This window comes from Grus americana, chromosome 6, assembly GCF_028858705.1.
Source record: "Grus americana isolate bGruAme1 chromosome 6, bGruAme1.mat, whole genome shotgun sequence".
Lineage (NCBI taxonomy): Eukaryota > Metazoa > Chordata > Aves > Gruiformes > Gruidae > Grus > Grus americana.
The window spans coordinates 3558787-3579088 of NC_072857.1; the positions used below are offsets into that span (position 1 = coordinate 3558787).

The window sequence follows — 20302 nt, forward strand, 5'->3', positions numbered from 1 at the left end:
AGTAGAAACATATATTTCAACACTAATTAAAAATAATGCAAGAACACTTTATTTGCAAAATAGACATAACCTCCCGGTGTAAGTATAGACTTTCTCCTGTGAGAAGTGATCGTTCCCTCGGGAGATCTTTTCTCCCTAACCCTTGATGATGTCAGTGAGTCCTTGATTAGCTGCTGACATATGAAATTATGGGGGATCAGCAGGGTTAATGAAAGGCTTATCTATATAGCCATGCCCATACGCTGTCTCCCTCTATCCTCCTCGGCTTTGGGTTGTATGGTGACCTCGGTGACAAAGTCAAGAGAGAAAATATACACTGTGATATCAGTACAGTCTAATCAGCGGTTCTCTGTTAGTATCTAATTATTTAATAAAGGGGCGATGAATTATTTGCGGCCCAGAGTTTTTACAAACCGGGGCTGATCTCCATGGAAGTGCTGTTCAACTGTCTCCGCAGTATTGTCATTGATTAGCTCTGTCATGCTGAATATATTTTTGCAGGTGTGACTTGCATAGGAAATTCTGTTTTTCAGCCTGGTGATGAAAGCGGACAGAGTTTGCCATTGCCAGGAAGAAAATGAGGTTGTGCTGGAATCACCAGGAGGACAGACGGACTTGTGGGAGTCAAGTGGGTTTGTGCCCTCAGCGATGGTGGCTGGAAGTCAGCTACGAGAGCTGTTATTGCCAGCCTGCTACAACGGTACTGTTTAATTACTACAACTCCTCTGTGCTCTTCCTAATACACTGTAAGAGAGTAATGTCTGAGAAGGAATCACTGCTTTCACAGTTCCCCATCTACACCTTTGTGTTGATAGACAGAACTTTCTGCTGTCCTTCTCGAGAGGATGGTGTTGGGTCAGACCGTACTTTGGGCAATCTGCTCTCTTCTCCTTCGGCCTGTGCTTGCAATTGCGGGCACTGTTGTGCAGCCTGGGTGGCCGAGGGTATTTGTACCTATTAATTTAAATCATCCTCCTTTAAGGATTCAGCTTAGAAAAGATTTTCTGAGTTGTAATGACCTTAACATATGTCACGCTTTCTGCAGAGTGGGTGAAGATTATTTCCATATTAATTACTGTTGCAAAGTTTTTCCTTCCCAGCTGCACGCGATTCCCGTCTGTTCCTTCTTCTTCTGCTTTTCCTTTTCATCACACTCCTTCCCTTTGGAGCTTATTCACCTTACTGTGGAGAAAAAGGAATGGCTGAGAATTTGTTTTACTGAAAATATTGTTCTTAATATACATTTATTTCAAAATACGTAGGCATATATACATTCCTCTCCCCCACCCCATCTGCATTTCCCGTAAGGACGGCACGGTCGGTCTCAGTCTAACGAAGTGTGTACTGAAATTTAAGCATTTGTGTAGTGTCATCAAATTTACTGTGGCCTCTGTTTTGAAATGAAGAGCATGCAAATAAATTGACTGCGTTTTGCCAAGCGGCTGCCTTGCGAGCCCCGAGGGACAACGCGGATCTCGGAGGAATGAACGGGCCGATGTAATGGCTCTGGAAAGGCGAAAACACCGAGGGAAGAGAGTAACACCTACAGGGGAAGAGATGTCATTTCAAAACCTGTTGGAGAGATGGTTTTGCCAGACCTTTCCAGGGGAAGCGAAGGGAAGGGACCTGCTGGGAAGTGGTGAAGCATCAAAGTAGCAATGAAAGATGCTGGGATTCTACAGGAGCCCGAAGGGAGAGTGAAAGCACACGGGAGCTGCTGCTTAACCCCTGCATTTGGGGATCTGGGCTTGTACCTCACTTCAAGATGAGCCCAGGTTACAGAGTCAAGATTTAGTTTTGAACATTTTAAAAGGTCTCAGGCTTTAGGAGGAAATCCCATGGGAAAGGAGGGGGGAGGACGGGAAGGCAGGTATGGGAACACCGGCAGAAAGTCTGCTTTCAATTTTGGGAGATAAAATTAGGCAGGTTTTAGTGTTTCGGGAGAGGAACATCGCTGGCTGGCTGCTTTGCTACTTGCCTGTGTCTCTGGGCCATGCTGACGCCAGGGCGCTCCCCGGGACGGTTGGCGAGTGAATCCTGAGACAAGGCTGTGGAGCCGAGGTTCCCTTTATCCCTCCTGCAAAAAGTGAGACAAGGGCTCCGGCAGCAACACGCATCTGTGCCTGAAGTACACGTGGGCCGAACAAAGGAAATTGTTTTACAGGCAAGGATCTAGAAATAATTAACTTTTATTATGAGATTCTGAGTGGTAAATGTGCGGGTGACGAGGGGTGCTAATGTCGGTGTCACAAGTCTCCATTTCTGAAGTTCGAGTGATTCGGAGTCGGCTATAGATATTCACTGGGACCGGAGCAGTTATACATGGAAATGCTTCTATTTATCTTTGCTTTTGATTTTGCCTGCATTTCTTTTAAAACTGTTGTTCAGCAACTTCAAAAGCGTTTCGCTTTATCTGTAGTGTAATTAAAATAGGTCAGATCAAGACAGTTGTTTTGGCTCGGAGAGGAGACGTACAGTTGCTCTCTTATTTCTCAATCCATTGCAAAGCACACTTTGGCTCAGCCGAAGAGCCAGGGGCATGCACATGCAACCTGGTTTAATCTTTTTATAGGAGGGATCATTTATAGAGTTGAGAAAATGCTTCCCGCGGTTTATCTACAGGCGGGAGCTCATACCATGGAGCAGTGCTACAGAGATGCCACCTGGCAAGCAGGACCGTGGGATGTTAAAAACTATTTGGCTGTGTGCTTTTTGGCTCACCATTTACTTCTGTGGCCCCTTACTACATGTGTGACCTTAATTAGTTTGCAAGTTAAGGGTAAGTTTAACTGTTTACATACATGCTCTAATCAAGTAACGTCCCAATAAACTAGGAGCAAACTTTTTTTTGCTTGTCATTTATGATAAAGCCATAAAAGCAGATTTTTTTTTTTTTTCTTTCAAAGTAAAAAGCCCATGGATAGTGAAGTAACGTGTGAAGTAATGAAATAAGCGCTGCCGCGTTGCACCGCAGAGCTCCCTGGCACCGGCAGCGCTCGGCTCCCAAAACCCCAAACCCCAAACCAGCTCTCAGCCCTTCCTCCATCTCTGGGCTTGTCTGGGGTGGGATGGAGGTGCTGGCGCAGGGGCTTTCCCGGGTTGCCGTAGGTTGTTTCAGTCGCTTTTATGGCCCTCGAATATCAGTCGTTAATAACATGTCCAAATTTCAAGTGTCTTGTGGGTTTTATACCCTTTGGTGCTTGGCTGTACCCATGTGAGATGCCCCTTTGTTAATCCTGTGCTTTCTCACAGTATCCTGAATTAAGCACATGAGGTGATTTAGGCTTGAAGCTGCTAGGAAAGAGATAATTGTTCTTTTATTATTATAATAGATCAAAATAAAATCAGCTTGCGCTTCTGAAATGGAGAGGTTTTTTTAGCTGGAGAAGTGTACAGTAATTCTTTTCCAATGTTATCAAATGGCATAATAAAAAAGCAAAAAGAATCTCATTTTCTAGGCTGTTTATTTTACACATCCTCTTTGAATTGATAAATATTTATATTCAAATCTGGGATTCTGTTTGGAGCATCAGCCACAGAAATGATGCAGTAAGTATTGCTTGATCTTAAAGAGCTAATTTTTGTGTGTGCAAAAGTGTACAAATTATTTCATGCCTATATTTACACAAACAGTTAACTTACAACTGTGCATGCAAAACAAATATTAATGCATGCTAATGGCAGTTAAGCATCTGAACTGCCATTTCTGTGTGCAAATATCAGAGTAATGATGTAAGGAGTTGCTAGCATTTACTTAGTACCTATGGTATCTGGCAGACAGCTGAAATAATTAAGCCTAAGTAATACCATGCACATTTTAATAAAAAAATACTTCTTTGCTCTGCTGCATTGTCCTAAGAAAAACTTATAAAACTTGATATTATCAGAAATCTTTCAGGTGATTCTAAAATCCTCTGTTGCTGTTCTTTTTTCATAAATTTAGCATTCTGTAATAACGCATTGAAACCAGAGCTAAAATATCGGGTTCCGGGTTCCGCGGCGTGTGCAGTACAGAATTACAGATGCGCAAAGTGTGCAGAGCGGATCCTGGAGAGCTCAGCATCTCCTGGGGGGTGCCAGGCCCTGAGAAATTCCCCCTCGAGCAGCTGCCCGGCTCTGCCGGTGTGCGCTGAAATGCAGAATTTTGAATCCAGGCACGCGAAGCAGTTGAGAAAACACAGCAGAACGTCTGCCTTCATCTAGATCCCTCTGAACAGTACTTTTCCCACTCCCTGCTCAGGTGTTTGAAGAGCAGGGCAGATCAGCTCCCCTCCTGTTTCAGTGCCCGCCTGCCATACCCAGAATGGTGGTTGACTTCTTAAAAAAAAAAACCAAAACAAACCCTAAAAAAAAAAAAAAATTACACAGATTTTGTGCGCCCCAATTAGCAGTGCTAATTGGGGCACACAAATAAATTGCACTCTACCCTGTGGAGATTGTCAGCCAGTCAACCAGATCACTGAGTCACCAAGAGCATGACTCTAACCCGGAGTTACTATTTAATCAGGTGCAAAATCGGAGGTCCCTCCAGGAAGGACACAGTCCTGCTACTGGGTATCAATGAGAGAAGCTGCTGGGGGCTTTTTTCTCCCTTTAAGGAAAAAAAGAAATCCTTTTTTTTTTTTTTTTTTTTAAAGGCCAGAAATTAGAATAAATCCCTGCGTAGTTGGGAAGAAGACTGCTGGTAATTCAGCATCGTGTGCTAGGGCAGGGTAAGGTTTGCCGGTGCAGTTAGCTTCTTTGCAGAGATATTTTGGCTAAAGAAACCTGGGCATCATGATTGTGATGTTGCCTTCCAACATTATAAAGCAGTGAGATAAACATAAGTTTGAGCAGAAACCTCCAGTGTCTTGGCGAGCGCATAAAATCTCATTTGTGCATCCGACTGCTTTATAAACTGGGTGATCAGTGTTTCCCAGACTGGGGGAAGGTGGGGGAAGCCACAAGTGGCTGCAGGGCACGGTGACACTTCTGCTCACTGCCTAAAAATGTGCTGTTTGAGTGAGGGAGAAGCCAAGCAAATTTTACTGACATGGAGCAACGCTAAAGGTCATTTGGGAACACTGACGAAGCTATGTATTTATATAGAGACACCCATGCAGTTACGTACATGGCAATATGCAGCAGTTGTGGATGTAGATCATCGACCACATCGCAGCGATTAATATGTTATTTCATTCCAGGTGGGTGAGCAAAGGCTCGGTGAGCCTGTAGCCTGGCCAGGGCTGAGGAATGAATATGGTGATGCAGAATTAAAAAAAATCACAGATTAGTTAATCGGATGATACGTTTATGTGCTTGAAAGCAAAACACCTCATCAGAACGCTGAAGGCAACACCACTCAACATTATTTTGGAAGCTTGTCTGAGTTGCACTCAATCTGTATAAAACCATGCACTCCTAAGAAGGCAAATGGCTGAGGGAGACCGTCGGGGTGGCTGGCGGTGTGTCCTGAAGCGTGGCAGCAGGCAAGGTACAGGTACACCTCCTGGCACCGAGAGAATACATTCTGCTTGGGGCACCACTGAATTTTGCTCAGAACAAGCAAAAATTTCAGAACAAGAAGCATGTTTAGAAAAGCATTGTTAGTCTCAGTCTTATCCAAGGGATTTAGGGGAGAACAAACCTCCCCAGTAAAACCTGGCTGGAAGCAGAGCTTCAATTCACTTGGTTTTGGAGGTTTCGATGTGGTTTTTGAGCAGTGAGGTATGCCCAAAGGCAAGGGCCGGTGTTGGGAGGGGGCGCAGGTGATGCTGCCCGTCCCGTTCCTGGGGGAAGAGGTCTGAGAAGTGCCGGGGCCATTCGGTCCCGCAGCTGGAAAATGTTGCTCCATATTTTGCAGTGTCGTGGGAGCACAGGAGTCGATTTAGGTCCATTCTGCGACACGCGGAGAAAGAAAACTAGCCTTCTATACTTGCCAAAAAATTATTATTTCTTTCTTTATGAAATATGATGAAGTCAGTCAAGCTTCTCCTACTTTTGTTATCTGCACTTTCGCTGTCCTCCTACATTGCACAGGACCCCCACGATGGTGAATGCCTTATATCCTGATGCTCGTGAATGACGGAGGTGTTTTTGTCCAGTATACAGGTAAGGGAGCAGAATCTAAATGTCCTGGCTCAAAATTGTATCCGGATCCTGTAGCAAAAGCAGAAGCCAGATCCTCATCACTAAACCCAGCGTGGAAAAACTGCTCCTCTTTCCCACCTCTGAGCAGTGGGCAGCAGCGTCCATGTGAAAAGTGTTTTTGTGGGGTTGGAATCCATTTTGATGTGATGAGGGAAAAATTTGTCATTCGTCAGCATCTCTTCTTTTCCCTCCATCAAAAATAAATCAAGTCCTGAAGATGTATTTCAGTTATAGACATTTTTTGCAGCTTGAAGGAAAGCAGTTTTAAAGGGAGACTATCGCCGATGCACCTTTTAAATTCTCTCTGCTTTGACGGTGTGTGATTTTAATGCTCTTTTTTTCTGCGAATGCCTTGGATGAAGACGTTTGTGCAGAAGTAAACACCCACTCAGGGCTCTGCAGGTCCGACCTGGAGCCAGCAGCGGCGCGGCGGGAGCTGGTGGCAGGCAGCAGCGGGACCCCCGGGGGACACGCGCCCGGGGCTGGTGAAGGCACGTGTGGAGTCATAGCTGTTGTGCTACTTAAACAACTGATAATATAGCCCTAAAGTTCTGAAAAAAAAATAAATCAGTGCTTCGGAGGAGAAATAATTTGTATTTCAGGTTCTTTCATTTGTGAGAATCAGTGGTTAATTGCTGTTCGTGTTTTAAGAGCTGGAATAGTATTCTGACCCCAAAGCTCGTCGTAAGTTATAAAAATAACTGTGAGCTCAATTATGCCCTGTATAGCATCTCGCTTTTTTTTATTTATTTTTAAGCACTATCTCCCTCAGAGTCTGTTTTCTCCATTTTTAACGAAGCAGTGGTGTTGTATGACAGGCTGCAATACATGGAAATAAGCACAATGTGGTAACTAATGCCATATTTTCCATCAGACAGATAAATTCCATATATCGGACAGATTAAACATATTTTTTGTCTCTATTCTTTGATATTATTGTGACTTGCTGTAAGTAATTAGATCCACTAGATGGTGGTAAAGACCATCGACTATATTCTACTGTAGCAAAAAAAAAAAAAAAAGCAGTGGAAAAAGTTAAGACTAGATTTTAAAAAAACCAAACCTGTAACTAAAGGAACATACCTACCTCTCGATTGCATGTATTGAAACCGATTGCAAGCTCGAGGAAAGAGCGATGCTTTTGGGCAGCGTTATTACATTATGAGGAGCTCTCCAAATTAAATAGTTTTGTCAGGATAAATATTGAGTAAAATGATTATGAATCATTGTGGCAAGTTTTAATACAGATCAGAAACTAAATTAATCTTGCTCTAACTCATGGATCGTGGCTCTCTTTTTCTTCAGAAACAAATGAATAGTAAACAATATTTTGGCAATTTTTAGGTTAATCATGTAGAACTGATTACTCAAGAAGAATGCTATTAACATTTAGTCAATTTATACCCTACTATGTGACAAATGAAAATTAATGTTGCTGTTTTTAAGATATCAAATGGGTCATGATTTTAAGAAAAATGATTACCCCTGAAGATAACTGATAATGATGGCGAAAGGCAAGGAGCACCAAGCAACTTAGCAGCATTCGTAATTCCCTAAACAAATTCTGTGAAAAAGCAAATAGTCTGGTGGCTAAATAGGCAGCACTTTAGGTATTATTTGTTGGGTCTTTTTGTTGTTAAGTGTAACATTCTGCGTTAATTATTTGTTAGTCATTTCTCATGAAAAAAAGGCACGATTAATATTGCCCCAACATTTAGTAACAAAAAGCAGGTTTCCGAAGTTGAGCGTTGTGGGCTTTTGGTGAAGATGTACTAGTTTATCTTCCAGAATCAGTTATTCTTGTTGGTAAAGAGTTCCCGGGGCTGTCTCTGTGCTGCTTCAATGCTGTTTATTGATAAAGGAATGCTTTGCTGTGATCAGTAGAGGTGATGCAACGAAAACTGCTACCGGCGTTTGCAACAAGTGGGGGATGAGAAATGCAAGCAAAACAAGCAGGGGACATTTTTCTTACTGAAAAGAAAGTATTCTTCATTGTGGAAAGATATGGTTTACATCATAGGACTGTCTTGAAATTAGCCTATACGCAGGATTTTTGAACAGCTAACAGGTATGAATTTATTTCGTATCGTGTCCTATTACATTATGGGGAGAGCTGGTACCCGCGTGCCTCCGTACAGTACTGAAGTCACTACAGGGCTCTGAGTTATTGCTTGCATCTCTCTGTGCATGCATGTGAAGCCTTCCTGTACTTTCCCCATAAAATAATTTTAAAAGGTCTTGACCTTTTGCAGAACCAGGAAAAAGCCCTGCCAGCCCAGTGCTTCCTCCGTAGCTCGGCCGTCTTCGGGAGTGATTAATGGGAGCTTTGGAATCGGCGTGCACGAGCTTTCTAACGGAGGCGGCGCAGTAAGGGGAATGTTCCCATGTTTGTTTTAAATCCCTTTTCACATTTTTAAAAATTACATTGCACACTGTAGTTTTATCATATACTATATACCTATGGTCAGAATAAAACTTTATTGGTTTTTAACAACTTTTTAAACTGTAGACATTTAAAAGAGGGTTTTTTGGGGGGAATTTAATGGTATTTATGGCTCTTTTAGGATGGAAGACAAACACTCGCCTCTTGACTTTCCTGTGAAACAAGATACGCGGTATTTGTGCGTCTGTAGAGTGATTGCTTTGCTTCCCTGGCGCTCCATCGGCAGCAGTCCAAACCCAATCTGTGTGACATATAGGGCCCATTTCAGCCTTACAAGAGCGCAGCCATCACGAAGTGGAATATATCAGTAACCGTGCTGGAGCCGACCTTTGCAACCTAAGATGTCGGTGATTTGTGGAAGCTTGTTAAAGTCGGTAATCTACATTTCTCATTGCTTACAGCGGCATTTTCACTTTCATTTTTTTTTTCTTGGGGGAGGTTGCATGCTGACCAGCTCTGGTATCTGAGCTGGATGGTTAGAAAGATTAAGATTTTTAAAAGGCTATAAAGGAGCACTCATGTTTGAGAGCAGCGCTGAGATCCCAGTTTCTTTGGAGGATTGTTCCTGGCAGCATTTCCTTTACGAGTTACTGAGGGCTGGAGGAGCCATAGCTACTTCTTGGCTCTCTTGCAGAGGGAGGCTGACAGTGCCTTGAACTTCCCTCAAAATTCCTCACGTGAAATTTTGCTGCCAACTCAAATAAACAAAAAACCCCCCTAACCCCCTTTTTTCTTTCTTCCTCCCCCTGAAATGTTTCATGAACATATGGCCTGCGTGGCACCAGAGCTTGTCTTACACCATTGCAAGTCTTGGAAAAGGTTTTTCTGGATTTGAGGAAAACTGCTTGGGTACGGGTGGGCTGCATGAGTCTGAGCCAAGAGATGGTTCCGCACCCAGCTCAGAGCAGTGAGTGAAGCTCACCATTGCTTTCTTTGCTTGTTTTGGGCAATGCTGCCTATGTCTGCCAGCAACAAATGTTCTTTTTGTGTGAATCATTTGAGGGGACTGTCCATGAACCCTGATTGCTTAAAAACTGGTCCTTCACTTGCAGGTGGGAGCAGGCTGGCAGACACCTTGATACAGAGGAAACCATGACCGGTTCATGGTTATAGGATCATCTCTAGGCACAATGGCTTCAGGGAACACATTCATCGTTGCTGCTGAGATCTGCAGTTTTAGAGTTTGGTTGGAGATGAGGGTCTCCAGTCTGTGCAAGCAGCGGGTGGTTTGCATAGATTCAATGTTGCTTTTGACCCAGTCCCTAGTACAGAAAAGTAAGTTTTGAGTTCTCTGTTTTCTTAGGAATTTCTAAAAATCATCTTCTTGAAAGTGTATTATGCTGCTTCTTGATAAATGGAATGCCCTTTTTCAACACTGAGTCCCATCCGTTGTTTCTGTTTCATTTACTGAAGTTGTGTTAATGGCAATGAAAAAAACAACTTGGTGAATGAGGAAATAGTTGGCTGTAATTGTTGTCAGGAAAATTCTGATATTGTTTCATTTGTTCCTAAATGGCCACAGGGAACAGGCCATAACAGTAAAGGGATTTCAAAACAATAGTAATGTCAAATTTCATTGTCTAATTCTTGCTTTGGAGAATCAACTCTTCTGTGCTGTAAACATGTGGATTCCCCACCAAGACTTGAGCTCAGGGAGGAATGGCTTGAAAGAAAAGCCAGACGTGTTACCTGCATTAAACTATCACAAAAGTCCAGTGAAATCTCTGATTCAGTTATGGTAACTGCACTTGGAAAGATGTTTGGTTTTGTTTTTTTTTTTTTTTCCCCAGTCTAAAACTGGACTTTGGTCTGCAAAAATGAAAATTACTTCCCAGAAGCTGAAACCATCAGAGTGATGGGAAGACAGAGAGAGGAAAGACAGGAGAACAAGTGACTGAATTTATTATTTACAAACAAGAGAGAAATAAGATGAAAGGGTCACAATTAAGAATTCTCAGAGGCAAAATAAACCCGGCAGACGTGTTGCTGTATGGGGAGGGCAGAAGGTGTCATCCTGAGCCGGAGCAGGGACAGGGGACTCCAGCCCAGCAGCCACCAGCACCTAAGGGGGGGTGAGACCAGACCTGGAGTCGCAGCAGAAAGAAGGCAGGAGGTCAGGTTTTGCCCAGAAAAGGGTTTGACACTGCAAAACAGTTGAAAAATGAGCAGAAAGTAACTAGAAATATATGAAGATGAAGGTGAAATGACAGAGGTGAGAGAAAGCTGCTTTGCACAGGCTGTTGAGCGATGCGAAGGGTGCCTGGGGCTGCTGGGCGATAAAATACTGTGAAAACTTCTCATTAGTCCTGTATATGCTGAAAAACAAAAAGTTATCTATGGATTTTTTTAGCATAAGCATTTTAAAGTAAAATATAGAGAATGTGCACTAAAAGCCAAATCATATTTAATGGGGCAAATCCTGTTTGTTTTTTTTGGTTTTTTTTTGTTTTTTTTCATATAAAAACTATCAGATCAGAGTCAGTATTTTTTAAAAAAAGTGTTTTTATTAGTGTGGTTTTGGTAGTGTTGCAATGCCACGTTTTTCTAGACATAGGATCAAAAACCAGTTTCTTGAAATATTTTCTCTTCTTAGCAGAAACATTTCAGAAGCACAGTAAGTCCTGGAAAGTTTTACGATCCTTACAATGCCTTGAGAAATTACTTACATTTTCTTTTTCTTCTTCCAAGAGATTTTTACAAGTTCCACTTCATATACCAAACTTAAGTTGATCACCGTTTCTAGAACATGCCTGCCTTCTGAGTTACTGCCGAAAGTGGAACGTGGCTCCTAAGCCCACAGATTTTCAAGAGGAGTTTTTGAAAACGTACCCTGAGATTATTTTACTAAGCCCGTCTGTCCCTACAGACTTACTCTGCTCTTGAATACGGCGATAGAGCATTGCTTGTATAACTTAACCAGCAAGTACGGGTTTTAGTTAGCACTGAACCAGTTAAAAGAAAAACAATTTTTTTAACCAACTCGAGCTCCACTCAGGCCTAAATTATTATTTTTTCTTCAGAAATGGGCATTTTAATGTGTCACTTTTCAGTTCCAGCTCAATAAACAACCATTTATTTACAATTTTAAAGCAATCTTCAGCCTAGTCAGGTAAGAATTATTTCAAAAGAATAAAAACATTTTCATTTCCCATCACTGCCAAAAATGAAAAGAACATGAATTATGAGTCTTGCTATGTTGTCTTAAGTTGATTACTATGGAATGATTAAAAAACTAGCTGTGCTGTCATAGCAGAAGAGTACATTATAAGTGTAATAACAGCTTAGGGATACAATCCATCAATGCCGTACTTGGAAGAAGAAAAAAAGTTGATCTATTTCTTTGGTCATCATTTTCAGCATATTAGATGACAAATAATTGTACATTCATCAATAACAATAGATTAAAGTTGAAATGATTTATTGCTATTACACTGCTGGTATGATGGAGCACTAGGTCACTCAAGCATTGATGGGGTCTGTATTTAATTTTCACGGGTCTCTTAGCAGAAATAATAGACAGAGAGGAAGCCACCTGAAACAAGGTAGATCAAAGTTGGTGACAAGTGATTTGTAGGTTTGTTCTTCGGGAGTGGTGGGCTGGAGGTGGCAACTCTCCTGCTTGGCGCTCTGAACCGCTAAATCAGGCGGCTCCTCACATCCTTGCTCAGCTGAGCAGCCTCAGAAGAAAACCTTGAAGGCCATTTCTGAGGGTCAGGCCAGTTAATAAGGAGAAAATTATCGTGAAACTTTTTTCGATGTGAAAATTCTTCTGCGAAGCATTTTTATTTAGTCTTAGAATAACACAGAAGGGAAAACAGCACCACTTTTCCGAGGGGTGAGGAGTACTCCTGTTAAAAAACAGAGAACATTAATCTGAGGTGGGCCAGCTTTTAAACTCAAACTTAGGGGTTTTTTTTCGGAAGACTGTCTCCGGAGAAGCTTTGGGTACAAAACCGGCAATAGCTGTGTCATATTCCCTCCGGCACAGAGTATCTATCAGAGTAGATCTGGTTAAAAGATTTCTCCGGAAACATTTTTTTGAACTGGATTTCACCATTTCATCAGCATCCACGTAGGAATGGTTGGGGTTTGATGACTATGTGACAGTCCCTGATTTCCTGCCTGCTACCCTGTCTGCTTTTCTGGAGTTACTGGCTCAAAAGTGGGCAAACTTGTTGGTTGTGTCTTACTGAAGAGCTCGGCGTCCATACCGATACCAATACCACTCAGCTCCAGTTTTTACAACAAAATAGTGAGATTTCAGTTGAGCAAATTTTTTAAAGTTCTTGGATAATGATTCAATTTTCATGAAACTTAAACTCTCCTAGAAGATGATAATTTTAAATTTGGCTTAAGTTTAATATTATTTCTGCTATTATACTGATTTTATGAGGAGGCAGCTTTCATGGTTGACATTAGCATTAAAGACGCTTAGGAACTTTCTTTGCATTTATGGTATGGAAGCCACCATTGAGCATAACGGTGAGAGAAGGGACTGCTAAGAATCAAGATCTCTGTTTCTCATTAGCCTATAATGTTTTGATAATATTTATAACAATGGAATCAAAAAATAATTATTAATGTACCATTTTAAGATCTCAATGAAATGAGAGAGAAGACAGAGAGAAGATCTCGCCATCTGATACTGAAATATTATCACAGCTGGGAAGAACTCAGGAACACAGTCCTCTGTGTATGCTGTGCTGCCTAAGACTTTAGGACAGGTATGAAAAATGCTGACTAGATGTGAGTGCATTATAATTAGAGTGTCTCTGAAATGCTCCAGGATATTTTTAATTTATTTTGGACAACATTTATAAGCTTGCCTTAGTACTGTCAATATCGTTATACATACCGGAGATGAATTCTGCATTAGACGGCTGAGAAATAATTTAAAAATAATAATAGTAATAGTAATAATATTCACCACCACCACCACCATCATCATCATCTTCTAATGTACTAAGTTAGTTTCCCTAACTTTGGAAAATTCGTTGACTGTCTAAATAATCCGTTTGAAGGTATTTGTAGAGCAGCCCCAAGAGCTGGCCATGTACTAATGACCTGGGATAACAGAAACAACCACTTTATTTCAAAGTAACCATTGAATCTACATGATTTTTCCAGCTAAAGCTCTATGGATATGAATTTCCACTCTGTCTTTCTGGGAGGCACAGGCAGTATCTGCATACGCTAATGCCGTTGAAAGTTAGAGTAAGTTTTATGGGGACAGAAATATTGGGATTCAAACTACTTCGAAACCCATACCTGCCAATAAGTTGCCAAAAGTAAGCGACATGAATAGCAAACCACTTTTAATTTTCTGTCCAGTCAAACCTTAGTGTTTCACACTCAATTTTCCTTCCTCAGTAATCTAAATAATTTCCCACCTTGCTCATGATGAATGTCTTGCCAGTTCCTACTCAGTCCTTCCACTTCACACAACCTAATTAAAGAAAACATTCCATGATTGCCTATTTTTCCTCATGCATGACAACCTATTATTTTTTCTACCACCTGATTAGGGCTTTATTATCCTTGGATTTAGATTGATTTGCTGGGCACTTTAATAAAACACTACTTAGTTTGATTTAAAGGGCTACAGGTTTCAGTCATTCATAGAATTACTCTTATAAGTAACTCACATTCCAAGTACTGTATAGTCTCCATGAAAAGGGATTCAAGGGTGCCATGACATTAGCCTAAAGAAATGAGAATCACAGGTGGTGTTCCAGTTATGTGTGTTGTTAATATTTCTGTCGTAAGCAGTCAGGAGAGGACGTTTTGCAATATAATTTGTCATGGGTGATAAATCTGTTTCATCATTTCTGTCAAGAATGGATCCCGTGTATTAAAACCACTATAAATATTTTCTCAAGATAAACCAAAACTTTCATATGATTAAATAATAATACGTTTATGATGACAAATTACATTTACTATGTGTTATCTGAAATGCGAGACAAAATTAGGTAGTTAAAGTTCAAATGGATGGAGATCAGTTTTGATTTAAAATCAAAGGAATTTTATTAAGTAAATGAGATTTTCATCATTATTTTGTTATATCTAACATTCTCTTCTTTCAGAAATATTACTTATGAGCTTAGATGACGATTTAAAAAAAAAAAACAAACGCCAAGTGAGCTTATATTATAGCAAAGCGTAGTCCGGTGAAAAAGTTCAGGAGCAGTTAAACGCCGTGGTTATTCCTGGCACCCTCGCGTTAGCAAGACGAGGAGCGACCCGCGGGCTGCCGTCCCTGCCCCAGTGGAGCGATGCTTTGGGATCACTGTTGTCACACCTTATTTGAGTATTTCTGACCACTCGTGTTTTCTTCCAGAGCACTTTCCGACGGTTGGCGGTGCAGCTCTGTTTGCCACAGCTCTTCCTCTCGGTACGGGTGTCGCGAAGCTCAGAGAGCACAGCTGGGCTTTGCTGCATCCCGTCGACAGGCTTAGTTCCATTAAACGGAAAGTAGTAGATGAATAGTGGCATATCAAAGTTTGTTTTAAAAAAAAACGTCATCTTTTAACTTTTGCTGCAGTACACTTTTGTCATGAAATTTTTTGGCATCCACCAATGGAATGAAACTTTCTTACCTAAAGATGTCTGCAAGGGAGCTGCCACCAAATTTTCACATTTTTGGGCTTGCTTCAGCTTGTAGGAGAGGTACACTGTATGACACTCAGCTTATGAGCCTGATCCCCTTGGTGATGAATTTAAACTTAGGCCTGGCTTTGTATCCTGCTGCATAGGAAGTTTAATGCATGACACATAAGGTTTATTTATTACGAAAGTAACCTTTTACTGGCAAACTGGGTACAAAATAAGTATGTGGCACGCTGCAGCTCAGTATGGGTTGCAAAGCTATGTGTACCTGGCTCGGATGCGTTACACCGCCAGTACTGACACACCTATAGATGGTCATCAGCAATAACTACGTGAGATATGGAAAATCTTGGATCCAGTGCAGCATTTAGAAACTTGCTCAAAGGGAATCATGTGAAAAAAACCCTCATTTTGTACCCCCATGCTGTGAAATTGCTTCATCCTCCTGGTGCGGGATCGCTCCAGCGATGGAACAGCATCCATTTCTTACTGCAGAATGGGACAAAATAAACTGTGGTCTTCTCTCTTTCCATGATACATAAAATATGTCTTCTGCTATTTCTCATAGTTTCTTCTTGAATAAAAGTGCGTTCCGTGCTGGAGGAGCCAGGTGTGTGTGGATGTACCTTACGCTCCTGATCATCCCAGTAAATCTGTTAATATAATTACTCACATGCTTAAATTTAATCACTTTTGCAGCTGGAGAATAGAAAAAGCTTCCTTGAATGGGAAATAATTTTATTTTTGTGGTTGGTTTACTCATTTCCCTGTGTTTTGGGCACTTTAAGAAGTGGAGAAGAAGGGGTTTGCGTTTGCATGAAGGCAGGCTGCAGAGACGATTATAGTGAAAATAAACAAAAGGATCATATAAAAGCCAAGTTGTAGTGCTAAAGAGACTTAATAGCTATAAACTGGTAGCTATTAGCTTCTAATTACTCTCAAATAATTACCGAATAGAATAGTAAATGTTATTAACTTACTTTAATATTCAACATAAAACATTGCTTCCAACAATAATTTACTGTTTGTTCAGCTTTAATATATACATGTAAAACTGGGCTACTTCGTAAACATCCTTAATAAATGCAATTATTGTCAGAGTTGTGTGGAGGAGACCTGTATGCTGCATGCCCAGACTCTGCTCGCATTGAAGTTGAACTACTGCTCTGTTTACTCTGGAAGCAAACTTAAATACTGAAAATGAAAAAAAAAAACCCAACCACCCCACCAACCCAAACCAGGAGAATAGGAGTCAGATACATAAGAATGGTTCTGATTTCCAGAATTTGGGAGCACCGTCAGAGCTCAGTTGCGGCTGCTGTCTGCAGGGCTGTGATTTCAGGTGCTGGCCAGCATCTCTGTTGGCAATTTTGACATAGCGGCAGGTACATATCTGTTATCAGAAGGAGCCGATTAGTTTGTCCTGACTTAGTGGCCTAATTTACAATGCGTCATCTTCTTTGGAGAGTTTGTACACATTTCTGCCCCATACTTGGGACTTTTTTTTTTTCCCCCCTGAAGGGAAAGGGCTTGGGTTTTAATGCATCAAGAGTAAAAGCCTACTACGCCATTTGGACATCATGTAATATCCAGAAAAAATTGTAAACCTTCGAAACCCCCAAAGGAGTGCTCTCTTTATAACAAATACATATTTTCCATCAAATGTCCAGCTGTAATATTCTTTTTCTTTACTTTTGCTTCAGAACCATGGAATAGCCAGTCCTATGGTGCCATAGCCATCAGATAATGGACCATCAAATAACAATAATTTTATTTTTTTTTTAATCATGCATCTCTTCTTATGCTGCTCACCTTTTTAGAGCCTTTTAATTCACTTTATTTTGTGGATTAAGTGTTTAAATTTCCTTTCCCATACATGTCATTCAGCCCTTCTTTAAATTTCTTTTTAAACATTTAGATTTCCTCTAGAACAGCATTTCCAACCGTTTCTCGGTTTGCCAGCTGCCTCTAAAAGGTAAATTTCTTAGAGACTGCTGAATTGTCCCTGTGTATAACTTGGTTACATCCCTCAGTCTTTACAGTAACAGCCTCTTTTTCCTGGGTTTTCTATTTTCACTTTCAACTAAAAGCATTGAGTCTATTTTGATGTATCCGTTGTGCCAACGTGGAGTGGTGTGGATGAAGGAGGATGGAGCGCTGTAGCTTTATTGTATTAGTGGAATAGACAGGGGCAATTCAGAAATGATTTCTTTCTCCTCCTCCACTGTCATCCAAGCCCTGGTCCTTCACCTCCTTGTCGTGTAGTGGAAGTATATGCCTTCAGCTTATGGCCTTCCTCTTAGTCGTGAATTTACATTTTATTCCTTTGCTGAGGTTATTTTGCTCCAGATGAAAAGATGCTTTTATAAATCCTGATTGACCTTCTCAGCCAAACTTTGAGAGGCTGACACCTAATTTGTGTAGGGGAAAAGGGACCCGTCAGGCACCTTTGCATGGCAAGTTCAAGTGCATGCGTATCTCTCGCATGCTCAGTTACACACCTCCAATCCCCAAATTCTGCTTTTTATTCATGTAGGAGGATGCCCACGCCGGTGCTGAGGGAGAGGGAAAAGGGGAGAGAGAAAAGGGGGTACTGGAGCTCGTTGCCAGCCCTTCTCAATGTAGCCTTTTATGCGTTTAGCATGCATTAATCTTGTTTTCTTTGATTTTGCCTGAGAGTGAGAATGGATAACTTTTTGCTTTTCTCTTTGTAATAATGAAGCTTTCCTGATGTGGACAATTAACGACTTTTTGTTCTTTGGAAATTATCTAGGTGCGTCACTCAGCAGCCCGCACAGCTGCAGCACCAGCCAGCTCTGTGCCAAAGGCGCCTCGGCTAACGCGTGAAAAGAATCAACGAGGCCTGTACTTAGCGGGGCTCTATTTAATTTCACATTTCTTTCTTCTTCTTCCTGCCCCCCCCCCCCCCCCCCCCGGGTAATTTCAACTTGCTCACAAAAGTCTGCGCCGAGCAAGAGACAGATAGGCAGAGCGAGAGGGCAATCACGACGTGAGACGACGAGATGGGGATCTTCAGTTCTGCCGGAGCCCGGGATGCTCCTATTCCTTTTAACATCCTGAGATTTATCACAGGATTCGCTTTTTTTACAAGTATTGTTTGTCATTGAAAGAACTCCAAAGAACCCTTTTTTTGAAAGATTCTTGCGGCAGACAGACTTTGGCCTCTAAAGCTATTTTAGAAGTGGGCAGAGAGACCAAAATCTACAGTTAAACTTCATATAATATTGTATATTCATAACCCAATTTTCCTTCCTTCAGCACTGGATAAATACACTGCTTCAGTGCTCTACCATTTTTAAATCTCATCGTCGGAGATAATCACCCAAATACATAATAACAACATCATACGAGTACAAGAAAATATGTTTGAAATTTCCTTTTTATTGTAACGTAAGATAGCGCTTCCAAAATCCCAAACTGAATTGCTTTTCAGCAGATAAGCATCAAAAAATACATTTCCTGCTTTCGGTGAAGGTGCAATAAGGTGCTATATCAGTGTAATAGTTCAGAATGATATGCTCTAGTAGTATTTTGATGAATTACATGATTATAGCTAAAATGAACACTTTCATCATGCCTGAATTAATAATGGTGGTATGATTTGGCAAGTACTCCTGCAGTGTTCTTTAACTCATCACTTCAGAAGACAGAGTTTTAGAGCCCATCCTTTGTCTCGGGGAAACACAGGGATCCTTTACGGTTTAAAAACACAAGAAGCAGGAGAAATGTGACAGCTTTAAAAGGAAAAAAAGAAACTAATGCATGCATACCTTCTCAAGCTCATCATGACTTAATTGGTTTATTTTTCACTGCCTTATTCCAATGTCTATGGCACCTACGACTGTGTCAAAAAGAAAAAGAGATCAGTATTTTTTCGTGTGAGAATAGATTTGGTGTATTTTGTTTCAACTGCTGTGTGTCCAAATGATTCTAAAGACCTTATAAGGACATCGTTTTCTCTTAAACCATCAGTTTTACTTTAGAACTTGGGTAATCAGTATGCTCATTTCGGTGTCTTCCACGTTAATTAACATATGACTGAACCCGCACCAGGACTTTAGCTGCTTTGGGTGAAGCTGTGTATTGATGTGCCCATTTCAAGGCTCCTCTGGGTGGCCCAACCGTGCGCATTAAAATTTCCCGCACTGGGGGCTTCCATGATGTTGTATGTGTGTTGGTATAGCATTCAGAAAAACCTGCGCTGCTGATGCCGTTATAATATTGTTTGGCTGGTAATAGATGAAGGCTCTCGGTCTTTACGGCTGTCATCTAGTACCTTCAATGAGAATTAATTTTATTTGAAATTATAATAATAATAATAATCAATCTGCTGTAGATAAGAAATGTAAACTTTTGCAGGCTATTGTGAAAAATGGTGATGCGCGTTGCATGAAAAACATCTGGAACAGATGTTTCTGTAATTATGATCCACTTGATTATACTGTGTTCACTGGCCTTCGCTGGTACCCTCGAAGCTGGGTGACGTTACAAGCTTGTGCTGGTGCACTGAACCGGAAGAGAGGACATACTGTCTGGGGCAAGACCTGTCCTCTCTGTTTTCCTAAGTGCTTTCTGTCCCTTGAATTTTGGCTCTTAGTTAATTATTATCTTCTATGTTTGTATCAAATAGTAATTTTATGCCATGAAATATCTCAAGTCTGCTGATGCAGAAAGTCAAGAGAATATAAGCACACTATTTTCTGAACCCAAGCTATAGGAGAAGTAATATTTAGTGCAAATGAGATTATAAGGAACATCTTATGGGTTTAGTATAGTTATGTATTTTATGATCTATGATATTATGATCTATGCAGGAGTACATGACTTTGTATCTTCCTGTTTAAAGAATCTTAAAGGTACAAATGTATGGAAGACTTCAGAGACCTGAATAGGTCACCTCAAATGAGAGCAGAGGAAGATTAGCCCAAGAGTGTTTTATATATCTTTCGTCTTGTGCTGTTAGAAGTCTGAGCATAACCCCTCTGTTGGGCTGTGGTTGGCAGCCACGGGTTTCTAGTCGCTGCTTAAATATCTGTCCAAACCTCAAGCAGATACTTGGCACAACAAAATTAAGCCATGTGGATATTAGTGAGACATCGT

The 20302-nt window shown here is 41.1% G+C and overlaps 1 long non-coding RNA gene across 1 annotated transcript in view; it reads left to right on the forward strand.

Moving 5' to 3' along the window:
- The first annotated feature begins 561 nt into the window (after nucleotides 1-561).
- LOC129207963 (uncharacterized) overlaps nucleotides 562-20302 on the forward strand; it is a 28306-nt gene continuing 8565 nt past the window's right edge. Inside the window, exon 1 of the long non-coding RNA XR_008577633.1 lies at nucleotides 562-700. This is a non-coding gene — a long non-coding RNA (uncharacterized LOC129207963). The remainder of the gene's footprint in view (nucleotides 701-20302) is intronic.